This window comes from Phoxinus phoxinus (genome assembly GCF_949152265.1).
Source record: "Phoxinus phoxinus genome assembly, chromosome: 17".
Lineage (NCBI taxonomy): Eukaryota > Metazoa > Chordata > Actinopteri > Cypriniformes > Leuciscidae > Phoxinus > Phoxinus phoxinus.
The window spans coordinates 9,440,273-9,453,568 of NC_136892.1; the positions used below are offsets into that span (position 1 = coordinate 9,440,273).

General features: G+C 39.4%; 1 protein-coding gene and 1 long non-coding RNA gene across 2 annotated transcripts in view; one reads left to right on the forward strand and one right to left on the reverse strand.

The window, feature by feature from the left end:
• Positions 1–13,296, forward strand: part of LOC306984167 (uncharacterized protein) — a 292,265-nt gene that overhangs the window by 243,237 nt on the left and 35,732 nt on the right. The window lies entirely within an intron of this gene.
• LOC306984169 lies at positions 9,205–9,931 on the reverse strand. Its single transcript, XR_013794502.1, has 3 exons — positions 9,877–9,931; positions 9,670–9,768; positions 9,205–9,520 (listed from the first exon to the last, which is right to left on the reverse strand). It is a non-coding gene; the product is annotated as an uncharacterized lncRNA (long non-coding RNA).

The following is a 13,296-nucleotide window of genomic DNA, read 5'->3' on the forward strand; positions in this document are numbered from 1 at the left end:
GACACCACCGGCTCAGGAACTGGAACCGCAACAGACACCACCGGCTCAGGAACTAAAACTGCAACAGACACCACCGGCTCAGGAACTGGAACTGCAACAGACACCACCGGCTCAGGAACTGGAACTGCAACAGACACCACCGGCTCAGGAACTGGAACTGCAACAGACACCACCGGCTCAGGAACTGGAACTGCAACAGACACCACCGGCTCAGGAACTGGAACAGCAACAGACACCGGCTCAGGAACCGACACCAGCTCAGCGGCGACCATCTTGTCTGGAGACCCTGGGGCAGACTCAGAAACAGGAATGGACGCCGGCCCAGGAACGGACACCAGAACAGTAACGGCCACAAGAACAGACACAAACACAGAAACAGGTTCCGGAACAGACGCTGGCTCAGGAACAGATGTTGGCTCCGGCTCAGGAACAGACGCTGGCTCCGGCTCAGGAACAGACGCTGGCACTGGCTCGGCGGCGGCCATCTTGTGCGCAGACACTGGCTCGGCGGCGGCCATCTTGTGCGCAGACACTGGCTCGGCGGCGGCCATCTTGTGCGCAGACACTGGCTCGGCGGCGGCCATCTTGTGCGCAGACACTGGCTCGGCGGCGACCATCTTGTGCGCAGACACTGGCTCGGCGGCGGCCATCTTGTCTGAAGACTCCGACCCAGGAACAGACAGTGGGGTGGCGGCCATCTTGTCTGAAGACTCCGACCCAGGAACAGGAACAGACAATAGGGCGGCGGCAATCTTTTCCGGAGACTCTGGATCGGCAGAAGTGACGTGAACAGTCTCTGGATCGGCAGAAGTGACGTGAACAGTCTCTGGATTGGCAGAAATTAAGTGAACAGTCTCTGGATCGGCTGGGCTGATGCGGAGCGTAGGCTCGGCAGGGCTGACGCAAAACTCTGGCTCTGGCTCGGCAAGACTGACAACATCCTTCTCCACCTCCCCTACAGTGAAGGGGGATCCACAAAACTGCAGAACAAAGTCAATATACTGTGCCAGGGTCCAGCTAGGCTCTTCCTCTGGTAAATTGAAGCTAATATCCTGTTCTAGTCCACTCCAGAAACAGTCCTTTAGCATAGCATCATCACCAGGAATGAGGTGACTATAAAAAAGGAACTCTTCCACATAATTTTCAATGCTGCGATCTAATTGATAAATTGAACAAAGTTTGCTCAGTGGGTTCCGGATAGTACCTGCTAGATCCATAGTGGTCAGTTGTTCTGTAATGTGCTGGAGAAAGCAGGCGAAGGCAAGGATCTATCCGCAGGGTTTTAATGAAATCACACATAGAACAAAATAATAAGGAACACGAGTGACAAAGAAACAAAACCACGAGCAGGACCAAACTAGCAGCAACCATACATGTACAACAACTGACAAAGTAACAAGTGAAACACAAGGGCTATAAATACAAAGGGGCAAACAAGCTTAACTAGATATTGAGGAAACAAGATACAACTGGGGAGACCAATCAACATGAAAACTACATAGGACTACAAAACTTAGCACAAGACAGGAAATGACAAAAGTACAAAAGACAAGTGGAACACAAGACAGGAATCATGACAATAACAATAAGCGTCATTAATAATCAAAATCATAATACTAATTAGAAGAATATTACAAATTGTCATGCAATTATTCACATCATCATCATCACTATTGTACACCCCATTACATGTGATGTCATGCGAAATTCAATGCTAATAGTTTCAAAACACGTGCTGTAAAATAATGCATTGTGATAGGTAATTTGCTCAACCAACCAGCGATTTAAACTGGATTTCCGTTTCCACCGTTTATATACTGTCTATGGTTTCCACCGGAGAAGTTTCTCCTCTTTGCCGTCTTCCGTGTGTCCATGGCGTAAAATGAGGGCGTGGGGGAGGCGGAGACGTGAATATATAGGGGCGTGTTAATCTAATGACGATCGTTTTCAGCCGCGGCATTTATCAAGAGGCGGGTATTGCGTACACCTGAATTTACCTGAAGGTACGCACAGCTTCATAAATCAGGCGGTGAGAGGAGTGTAAGCATAATCTTACGCCAACATATATGCCCGTTTCGACGCAAGATTGATAAATGAGGGCCAATGTGTGTAGAACAAAAATGCACACTTTGCAGCACAACATTTAAAAATTAGCAGATGGGAGTTTTAGTTACTGAAACATGTTCTGAGGGCAGAAAGGAAAATGATTGGTTTACAGCTTCAACCAATGAAACTGAAGCAAAGGCGGGGTCAAGACGTTTGAACGTGCAGATGGATATTATTAGTCGGACTCACAACACACAAGAAAAACGCTTTGTGGGGAAAACGCATTTATTGCAAGGTAAGTGATTTTACCATATATTTTGTTAAAATTCAGCATCCTCTAACGTTTCTTAAGATAATCAGCGAACATTAAAATGCACAGAACTAATCATTGTCTAAATATGGTATTGTATGCGTTTTGATTCGACTGTTTACTCAGTCAACCGCAACATAGCTGCTTAGGATGTAACTGGTGTAAAACCTATGTGTAAAACATGCTTTTCCAATGCTATCTCGCTGTGTGTGAAATTGAAATGCGACAACAGAACTCGTTCAAATCTCAGAGAAATTTCAACGGTCAAACTGATACATCTCCCGTCCTCGCGCTGCTCTCAGGGCAGGAATACTCAATAGATTCAGATCGCTGTTATTTTAGTGTATTACGCGCTGCTCTCAGGGCAGGAGTACTCAATAGATTCAGATCGCTGTTATTTTAGTGTATTATGCGCTGCTCTCAGGGCAGGAATACTCAATAGATTCAGATCGCTGTTATTTTAGTGTATTACGCACTGCTCTCAGGGCAGGAGTACTTAATAGATTCAGATCGCTGTTATTTTAATGTATTATGCGCTGCTCTCAGGGCAGGAGTACTCAATAGATTCAGATCGCTGTTATTTTAGTGTATTACGCGCTGCTCTCAGGGCAGGAGTACTTAATAGATTCAGATCGCTGTTATTTTAATGTATTAGCCTACGCGCTGCTCTCAGGGCAGGAGTACTCAATAGATTCAGATCGCTGTTATTTTAGTGTATTATGCACTGCTCTCAGGGCAGGAGTACTTAATAGATTCAGATCACTGTTATTTTAGTGCATTACGCGCTGCTCTCAGGGCAGGAGTACACAATAGATTCAGATCGCTGTTATTTTAGTGCATTATGCGCTGCTCTCAGGGCAGGAGTACTCAATAGATTCAGATCGCTGTTATTTTAGTGCATTACGCGCTGCTCTCAGGGCAGGAGTACTCAATAGATTCAGATCTCTGTTATTTTAATGTATTATGCGCTGCTCTCAGGGCAGGAGTACTCAATAGATTCAGATCGCTGTTATTTTAGTGCATTACGCGCTGCTCTCAGGGCAGGAGTACTTAATAGATTCAGATCGCTGTTATTTTAATGTATTATGCGCTGCTCTCAGGGCAGGAGTACTCAATAGATTCAGATCGCTGTTATTTTAGTGCATTACGTGCTGCTCTCAGGGCAGGAGTACTCAATAGATTCAGATCACTGTCATTTTAGTGTATTACGTGCTGCTCTCAGGGCAGGAGTATAATAGATTCAGATCGCTGTTATTTTAGTGCATTACGCGTTGCTCTCAGGGCAGGAGTACTCAATAGATTCAGATCGCTGTTATTTTAGTGCATTACGCGCTGCTCTCAGGGCAGGAGTACTCAATAGATTCAGATCACTGTTATTTTAGTGTATTACGTGCTGCTTTAAGGGCAGGAGTACTCAATAGATTCAGATCGTTATTATTTTAGTGCATTACGCGCTGCTCTCAGGGCAGGAATACTCAATAGATTCAGATCGCTGTTATTTTAGTGTATTATGCGCTGCTCTCAGGGCAGGAATACTCAATAGATTCAGATCGCTGTTATTTTAGTGCATTACGCGCTGCTCCCAGGGCAGGAGTACTCAATAGATTCAGATCGCTGTTATTTTAGTGCATTACGCGCTGCTCTCAGGGCAGGAATACTCAATAGATTCAGATCGCTGTTATTTTAGTGCATTACACGCTGCTCTCAGGGCAGGAGTACTCAATAGATTCAGATCGCTGTTATTTTAGTGCATTACGCGCTGCTCTCAGGGCAGGAGTACTCAATAGATTCAGATCGCTGTTATTTTAGTGCATTACGCGCTGCTCTCAGGGCAGGAGTACTTAATAGATTCAGATCGCTGTTATTTTAGTGCATTACACGCTGCTCTCAGGGCAGGAGTACTCAATAGATTCAGATCGCTGTTATTTTAGTGCATTACGCGCTGCTCTCAGGGCAGGAATACTCAATAGATTCAGATCGCTGTTATTTTAGTGCATTACGCGCTGCTCTCAGGGCAGGAGTACTAAATAGATTCAGATCGCTGTTACTTTAGTGTATTATGCGCTGCTCTCAGGGCAGGAGTAGTCAATAGATTCAGATCGCTGTTATTTTAGTGTATTATGCGCTGCTCTCAGTGCAGGAATACTAAATAGATTCAGATCGCTGTTATTTTAGTGCATTACGCGCTGCTCTCAGTGCAGGAATACTAAATAGATTCAGATCGCTGTTATTTTAGTGCATTACGCGCTGCTTTCAGGGCAGGAGTACTCAATAGATTCAGATCGCTGTTATTTTAGTGCATTACGCGCTGCTCTCAGGGCAGGAGTACTCAATAGATTCAGATCGCTGTTATTTTAGTGTATTACACGCTGCTCTCAGGGCAGGAGTACTCAATAGATTCAGATCACTGTTATTTTAGTGTATTACGTGCTGCTCTCAGGGCAGGAGTATAATAGATTCAGATCGCTGTTATTTTAGTGCATTACGCGCTGCTCTCAGGGCAGGAGTACTCAATAGATTCAGATCGCTGTTATTTTAGTGTATTATGCGCTGCTCTCAGGGCAGGAGTACTCAATAGATTCAGATCGCTGTTATTTTAGTGCATTACGCGCTGCTCTCAAGGCAGGAGTACTCAATAGATTCAGATCACTGTTATTTTAGTGTATTACGTGCTGCTTTAAGGGCAGGAGTACTCAATAGATTCAGATCGCTGTTATTTTAGTGCATTACGCGCTGCTCTCAGGGCAGGAATACTCAATAGATTCAGATCGCTGTTATTTTAGTGCATTACACGCTGCTCTCAGGGCAGGAGTACTCAATAGATTCAGATCGCTGTTATTTTAGTGCATTACGCGCTGCTCTCAGGGCAGGAGTACTCAATAGATTCAGATCGCTTTTATTTTAGTGCATTACGCGCTGCTCTCAGGGCAGGAGTACTTAATAGATTCAGATCGCTGTTATTTTAGTGCATTACACGCTGCTCTCAGGGCAGGAGTACTCAATAGATTCAGATCGCTGTTATTTTAGTGCATTACGCGCTGCTCTCGGCAGGAATACTCAATAGATTCAGATCGCTGTTATTTTAGTGCATTACGCGCTGCTCTCAGGGCAGGAATACTCAATAGATTCAGATCGCTGTTATTTTAGTGCATTATGCGCTGCTCTCAGGGCAGGAGTACTAAATAGATTCAGATCGCTGTTATTTTAGTGTATTATGCGCTGCTCTCAGGGCAGGAGTAGTCAATAGATTCAGATTGCTGTTATTTTAGTGTATTATGCGCTGCTCTCAGTGCAGGAATACTAAATAGATTCAGATCGCTGTTATTTTAGTGCATTACGCGCTGCTCTCAGTGCAGGAATACTAAATAGATTCAGATCGCTGTTATTTTAGTGCATTACGCGCTGCTCTCAGGGCAGGAGTACTCAATAGATTCAGATCGCTGTTATTTTAGTGTATTACACGCTGCTCTCAGGGCAGGAGTACTCAATAGATTCAGATTGCTGTTATTTTAGTGCATTATGCGCGGCTCTCAGTGCAGGAATACTAAATAGATTCAGATCGCTGTTATTTTAGTGCATTACGCGCTGCTTTCAGGGCAGGAGTACTCAATAGATTCAGATCGCTGTTATTTTAGTGCATTACGCGCTGCTCTCAGGGCAGGAGTACTCAATAGATTCAGATCGCTGTTATTTTAGTGTATTATGCGCTGCTCTCAGGGTGTATTTTAGCTGTATATTAGTGTAAATTAGTCTATTTTAGCTGTCCAGGCGCACCAAACTTACTTCAATGTGCACTTAACTTGTGAAACATGTAACAATAAGACTGTGATCTAAGTGCTATTTTGTTGTATCACATGTCAAAGAAATTGTCGGTTTTGAGGGCGTTATAAACGTCTTTTAGCTTAAAGATCTTAAGGTTTCTACTAGTAATTCTGTTTGTTTACATTGCTACCACTTTACAATAAGGTTTCATAAATGTTCCAGGCACCAAGTTTACTCCACAAAAGAAAGTAGTCCAGGAAATATTTGATAATGAGGATGTTCATTGTTCAATATCCAAAACTGAAGCCTGCAGTTGAAATACATTTTACGTTGTTTTTTTTATGACTGTCAGTGTACATTGAAACCAAAATCTTTATGTATTTAATTTGCAGGAAGGCGTATTTAAGGAGGAACTGGCAGACATTTGGCCAGGCGACCCATGGCCTTGGGTCTGGTTTGATGGGAAGCACATTCAAGTTCAACGACTACTGTCTAAAAGAAAAAAAATTAAAGCACCTAAAAACCTCTAAGAATGATGATATGAACTAGTTAAAAGTACAGCAGTTTAATGATACATCTTTGCTCTGCATTTTTTGTGATATGTTGCTGTTTTATCATTTTAATCCACTGGAAATGTTTTGTAATAGTATAAAAAAGGAAAGTCATAATTATACCTGAATTGTAATATTGGACTAATATTAAAACCGTTCAATAAAAAATATAATTTGTGAACTGATTATTTACAATCAACGTTCGTTCTTCCATTTTCTTATACAAAGAATCTCCACAAGTCATTGAATGAAAAGACAGTAACAGCAAGATAAAACTTCCTATGCATTCTCCATTCAAAAAATCCATACTTTTCTAAGGGGTGGATTAGGGTTCAGGCTGTAGGACTGCCGAATGAATGTTTCTGTCAGGACCACTGATGCTACTCTTAATTATCATTAAGATATTAGAAAGCTGTATATTTCTTGTCTATTACCACCCACTTCTACTTATACCAAAGATGGAAATAAGCGCAGGTACAATAGCTAAATATGTGGGAGAGCGTTGCTATAGTGATTACGATATTGTATTGCAATAGGTAGCACTTCAAAATCAATACCAAATCAAAACTAGTTGGCACATTATTTGTAATTGAAAGGTTTTAATGACAATATATGGTTAGGTTACACTTAAAATAGTTACAAAATAGATATGATAACTTGGTAACGCTTTAGATTACAGCCCGGAAAGTACTGCGTAATTACAATGAAATTACAGTGTAACTTTCGGTAATTACAGTGTACCTATAAAGTACTTATGTGTAAGTATAGGGGAACAATATGTAAAGTCTTGGGAATAAAGGGGTAACAACCAGGAAAATACTGCGTAATTAAAACTAAATTACAGTGTAACTTTCGGTAATTACAGTGTACCTATAAAGTACGTACGTGTAAGTATATAGGGGAACAATGTAAAGTTTTGGAATAAAGGGGTAACAACCAGGAAAAAAAAAATATATATTTAGGCAAATTATTAAGTATTTTAGAACTACGGGGTACTTATACTATAATACAATCTTACTTTTGGGAGCAATTTAGCGAGTAGGCTACATACACTGCACCTTTTTGTAATGTATACAAATACATAAAGGCTTTTTTCAAATTACGGGGTAGCCTATATATCAGTGCATTTATAAAGTAGGCAAATTTGTTTTTATTGCAAAGGTGCACTGATTAAGTTGTTTCAAGGCAAGTAAAACTATTGCAACTTTTTTTTTTTTTTTAAATGCTGGGGAAATATACTCTTGTTTCATGTAGTTACAGGGTAAGTATGACATAGCGGGCCGTAAATTAAAGTGGTGCTTCTTACCCTCTTGTTTCTTGTAGTTACAGGGTAAGTATGACATTGCGGGCCGTAAATTAAAGTGGTGCTTCTTACCCTCTTGTTTCATGTAGTTACAGGGTAAGTATGACATTGCGGGCCGTAAATTAAAGTGGTGCTTCTTACCCTCTTGTTTCATGTAGTTACAGGGTAAGTACAATAAAAACACATGTAAACACACAATCTGATATCACTTGGAAAACTTTATTTGAAAAACAACTTATTTTAAAACGGATTTACAACACTTTCTCTTGCTTGGTTTCCTCCTCCTCTTGTTCCTCTTCTTCTTTCTTTCCACTGATAAATCTTAAGAAGGAATCCCATGTCTCTTGCTATTCTGTATTATGTGTTAAAAGAAAATACAGTACAGAAATGTCCTCACCATTTACTCATCTTTTACCCTCATGTCATCCGAGATGTATGAATTTCCTTCTTCAGATTAACACAATTTTTTTTTTTAGAAAAATATATAATCTCTGTGAATGCATACACTGTTAAAACTGTTACTTGAATCTAACTCAATAAAATTAAGACAACATTTTCCAACTACTTTTTGTAAGTTTATTGAACTAACTGATATTTTGAGTAAGGACAACCTAATATTTTCGAATTAATAAAAAAACATATTATTAAGTAGCATTTTAAGAAAAAGCCAATAAATTAAGTATAATCAAAGTAAAAAAACAGATCTGCATTTTATACAGACTTAATTAAATTAGGTAAAATTTAAATGAAAAAATACTTGTTAATGTCTTCTGTTTTATTAGTTTTAACCAATTTGCTCTTGGTTTTGAAAGTGTAAACCCAAATAATTAGTTCAGACTGTTCATTTTCAACATTTATTAACAGTACCAATTAGCTGCACAATGTAAACAATCAGTAATATCTGAATCAGCCAATAAAGTGCTTCAGTGTTTTTACGATTAAAACAGTTTAATATTTCTAAACAGTTGAAATTAGCTGGACAGTATAAAGTAACATCTGTACTCATGCATTAAAACAATCATGAACTGCTGTTTTGTAAAGCACCTTCACAGTAGTGTGTACATATTTTAAATATAATAATATATAAACATTTTAACACTAACTTACTTTACAGGTCACAAGCATGAGCATCTGACCTACAGTACAACTTAGCATTATACAATAACATGACACCTTCACATAGTTTGTTATTTAGAAACATTTTTACTAAAATATTCCACTGATCCCACCAACTGACCAGTTTTGAAAGAACATTTTCACTTTATTTTTCAAAGTCATGAACTTTGGGCTTGGTTTTGGGCGCAGTGTGTCAAGTCCCACGAAAAGTCTTTGGAACACCTCAAATGTTTTGCAAAGCTTCGGTGGATACTCGAGATTAAGGGCATATGTCAACCCAAGCAGTAAGCAGCATGCTCTGGCCAGATTTCCGAGATTAGAAAGGACTGGAATTCCCTCAAGGATGATTCCTACTGCATCTGGCTCACGGCAGACATAAATGCTGAATTTTTTCATTTTCAGGTCATCATGAACAGTTGTCTCTACAGCCCCCTTTGAGATAAAACAAATATATATAAGACAATCTGATTTGTTTATGAAAAACAAATACTCTACCATTACCAGCCAAATGTTGGTTCAGTTAGTTTACATTAACAGTCAGCACAATTTAAACCTGTTCACCAGACTGAGCCAATACTTACACAGTAATCAGAGATGAGCTCCTGTGCACTCTCTCCCATATATTCAAAGAGGCATCTCAGAGTGACATCTCTCTTTTTTACAGCAGTGGCACTTGGGTCCTAGTTAACAGAACAAAAATGAATAAATTATTTTTGTTGATAAATTCACTCCTTTTCATTGTGATATCCAGGGTTTTGACACAGAGGACAGGTAAATGAAAGACTTACTTCTGGTGAATTGTGGGATTTAGCTTCTGGATGGTATCTTGAGAGGTGAGAGCGGATGGAACTCCAGGATTTAAAAGAACATGGGCAATCTATACGAGTAAGGCAAGGAATGGCTGTGTCCAAAGGTCCCATGACGCAGTCTACAATGTTTAAAAATGTCCCTCTTTCTTTGTACCACAGTACGGCACAATTTACAGGGCCATCCCATCTGTTAAGAGGGAAAAGAAAAAACAAATATTAGTCGTACAACTATAATGCAAGCCCTTTAAAAAAAAAACACTTAAAATACAAGTAAAGATTAGCCTTCTGAACAAGATAAGCTTTAGTTCAACTAATTTAGTTAAATTGTAATGCATTAATCTACATTTTTTTTCTAAAATGTTTCCATTACATAATATTCCTGTAGATAATCTATCAACCTGTTAATATGAATATTTATTTTAAGTTTGACCATGCAATACAGACACAGATTTAGCATTGTAACAAAATTATATCTTTAAAAAAACACTTCTAAAGTAGAACAGTCTATTAATGATTATTCAGTCTTTAACTAACATAGCCTACATGATTCTTTATTCTTTCAAGCAGACATATTTGTATAAACTAAATACAAGTAATCCTTATAAAAGCTATTAAAGAGCAATGAATGCTTTTCTATTTTTATTATGTTGTTTGAATAATATTAAGTGAAGTATACACTAAGAAATAATGTTGTGTGTTTTTAATCCATTCAGACATGAAAGAGTTATATTCAGTCCTCGCGGGCTGTATAACGTTAAGTTAGCTGTCTATATGCAGGGCTGCACGTGAGCGCACAGGAAAACCTCTTTTGCGTCGTCACTCTTATTCAGATCTATATTTCTGCTCTTCTCTTTCTCCCAGACGTTTACATTTTTGAACGATTGACATGCATCAAACGCATGCCAACTCCTGTTCAGTCAGGTAAATCAGTAGGCTACGTTACAAAATGTAGGCCTAACATTACGCATCTACCACAAACGCAAATCAGTTCTGAATGGATCTCTTCCCTAATAGTTTCTCCCTAACATTAACGTTTTTATTCGCCATTATTTGTAGGTTTTAATTTAGTTATGGTCTCCTTTTTGTCTGTGAAAAAATGTTTGAAAAATGAAATTAACACTGCACTCTCAGTTCACTGGCAAACTTACAAACACATTTGAAAAATTAAACTATCACACAAAGACAACATTACTTATACAACGCACACACATCGATTTATACACTAACAGTTAACGTTAACATTATGTGGCTCAAGTTAGCTGCTACTTTCGAGCTGTTTGAGAGCACATTAATGGCGACCGACGGTCGCAAAAGTTTGTAAGAAACAGAGCAATGGTTTTGCAGATTGTACAACATAAACACGTTAATTAGGCTAACATCTAACTTACAAAAATACAAAAAGTTACTTACATGGCTCAGTGTTCAAATAAGCTTCTGTCCCGGTCTGGTCCTGGCTGGAACGAGAGGGAAGGATTTGCCCGCGGGCTTGAACTTTCCGTTGCTGCAGGTGGGCGGGGTCGTTTTTTTACGTCTGATATAAACTTTTAAAATGAGTTTTGTAAAATCAATTTATGGTGAAGTCCAATGAACCTAATTTTATTATAGAAAATATTAAGTTACGAAAATATTCACACTTTTTACTTATCAATAACTCAAAAAAACAAAGAAATAAAAATAAATTAATTTAATGGAATAAATATAGTTAAAAAAAATAAGTCTCATGGACAATAGCACTGAGCGACTTTTTACAGTGTAATGCAAGCCCATGTGTTTCTAAAAGTTGACATCAAACAGCACATACAGCAATAACTAAAGTAATCCATACGACCCCAATGGATGAATCAATGTCTTCTGAAGTGAGACGATAAGTGTTTGTAAGAAAAATACCAAATATTTAAACATTTTAAAGACTATCGCTTCCGTTCCGACCAACTGTCACTTGCGCGTGCATGAGAGGGTTGAGTTCACGCTTGACACGCGTGACGTAAGCGCGCCGAGAAACCGAATGTCGATTTTTTTATTTTTTTACTTTTTTATTAATGCTCACAACAAAATACAAACAATAACACATAATAATAATGAAAAACAAACAATACAGAAGAACAGAGACGGCAGTTTTCGCGCGAGTTTCACATCTAACTCCCGCGAGAACGTAATGAACGCGTGAAGCTTCACCAAACACGAAGCCAAGCCGACTCTCATGACATGCACTCGCTGGACGCTGGTGACAGTTGGTCGGTAGCGAAAAGATGAGTAAATTACGAGAACATTTCTGGGTGTACTGTATTTTCTTTTAATACATAATACAGAATAGCAAAAGACTCATTCTTAAGATTAGGCTAATCAGTGGAATGATAGAAAAAGAAGAAGAGGAACAAGAGGAGGAGGAGGAAGTAGGAAGCCATGCAAAAACGTATAATACACTAAAATAACAGCGATCTGAATCTATTGAGTATTCCTGCCCTGGGAGCAGCGCGTAATACACTAAAATAACAGCGTTCTGAATCTATTGAGTATTCCTGCCCTGAGAGCAGCGCGTAATACATTAAATTAACAGCGATCTGAATCTATTGAGTATTCCTGCCTTGGGAGCAGCGCGTAATACACTAAAATAACAGCAATCTGAATCTATTGACTACTCCTGCCCTGAGAGCAGCGCGTAATGCACTAAAATAACAGCGATCTGAATCTATTGAGTATTCCTGCCCTAAAAGCAGCGCGTAATACATTAAATTAACAGCGATCTGAATCTATTGAGTACTCCTGCCCTTAGAGCAGCGCGTAATGCACTAAAATAACAGAGATCTGAATCTATTGAGTATTCCTGCCCTGAGAGCAGCGCATAATACACTAAAATAACAGCGATCTGAATCTATTGAGTATTCCTGCCCTGAGAGCAGCGCGTAATACATTAAATTAACAGCGATCTGAATCTATTGAGTATTCCTGCCCTGAGAGCAGCGCGTAATACATTAAATTAACAGAGATCTGAATCTATTGAGTACTCCTGCCCTGAGAGCAGCGCGTAATACAGTAAAATAACAGCGATCTGAATCTATTGAGTATTCCTGCCCTGAGAGCAGCGCGTAATACACTAAAATAACAGCGATCTGAATCTATTGAGTACTCCTGCCCTGAGAGCAGCGCGTAATACACTAAAATAACAGCGATCTGAATCGCTTGAGTATCCCTGCCCTGAGAGCAGCGCGTAATACACTAAAATAACAGTGATCTGAATCTATTGAGTATTCCTGCCCTTAAAGCAGCACGTAATACACTAAAATAACAGCGATCTGAATCTATTGAGTATTCCTGCCCTTAAAGCAGCACGTAATACACTAAAATAACAGTGATCTGAATCTATTGAGTACTCCTGCCCTGAGAGCAGCGCGTAATGCA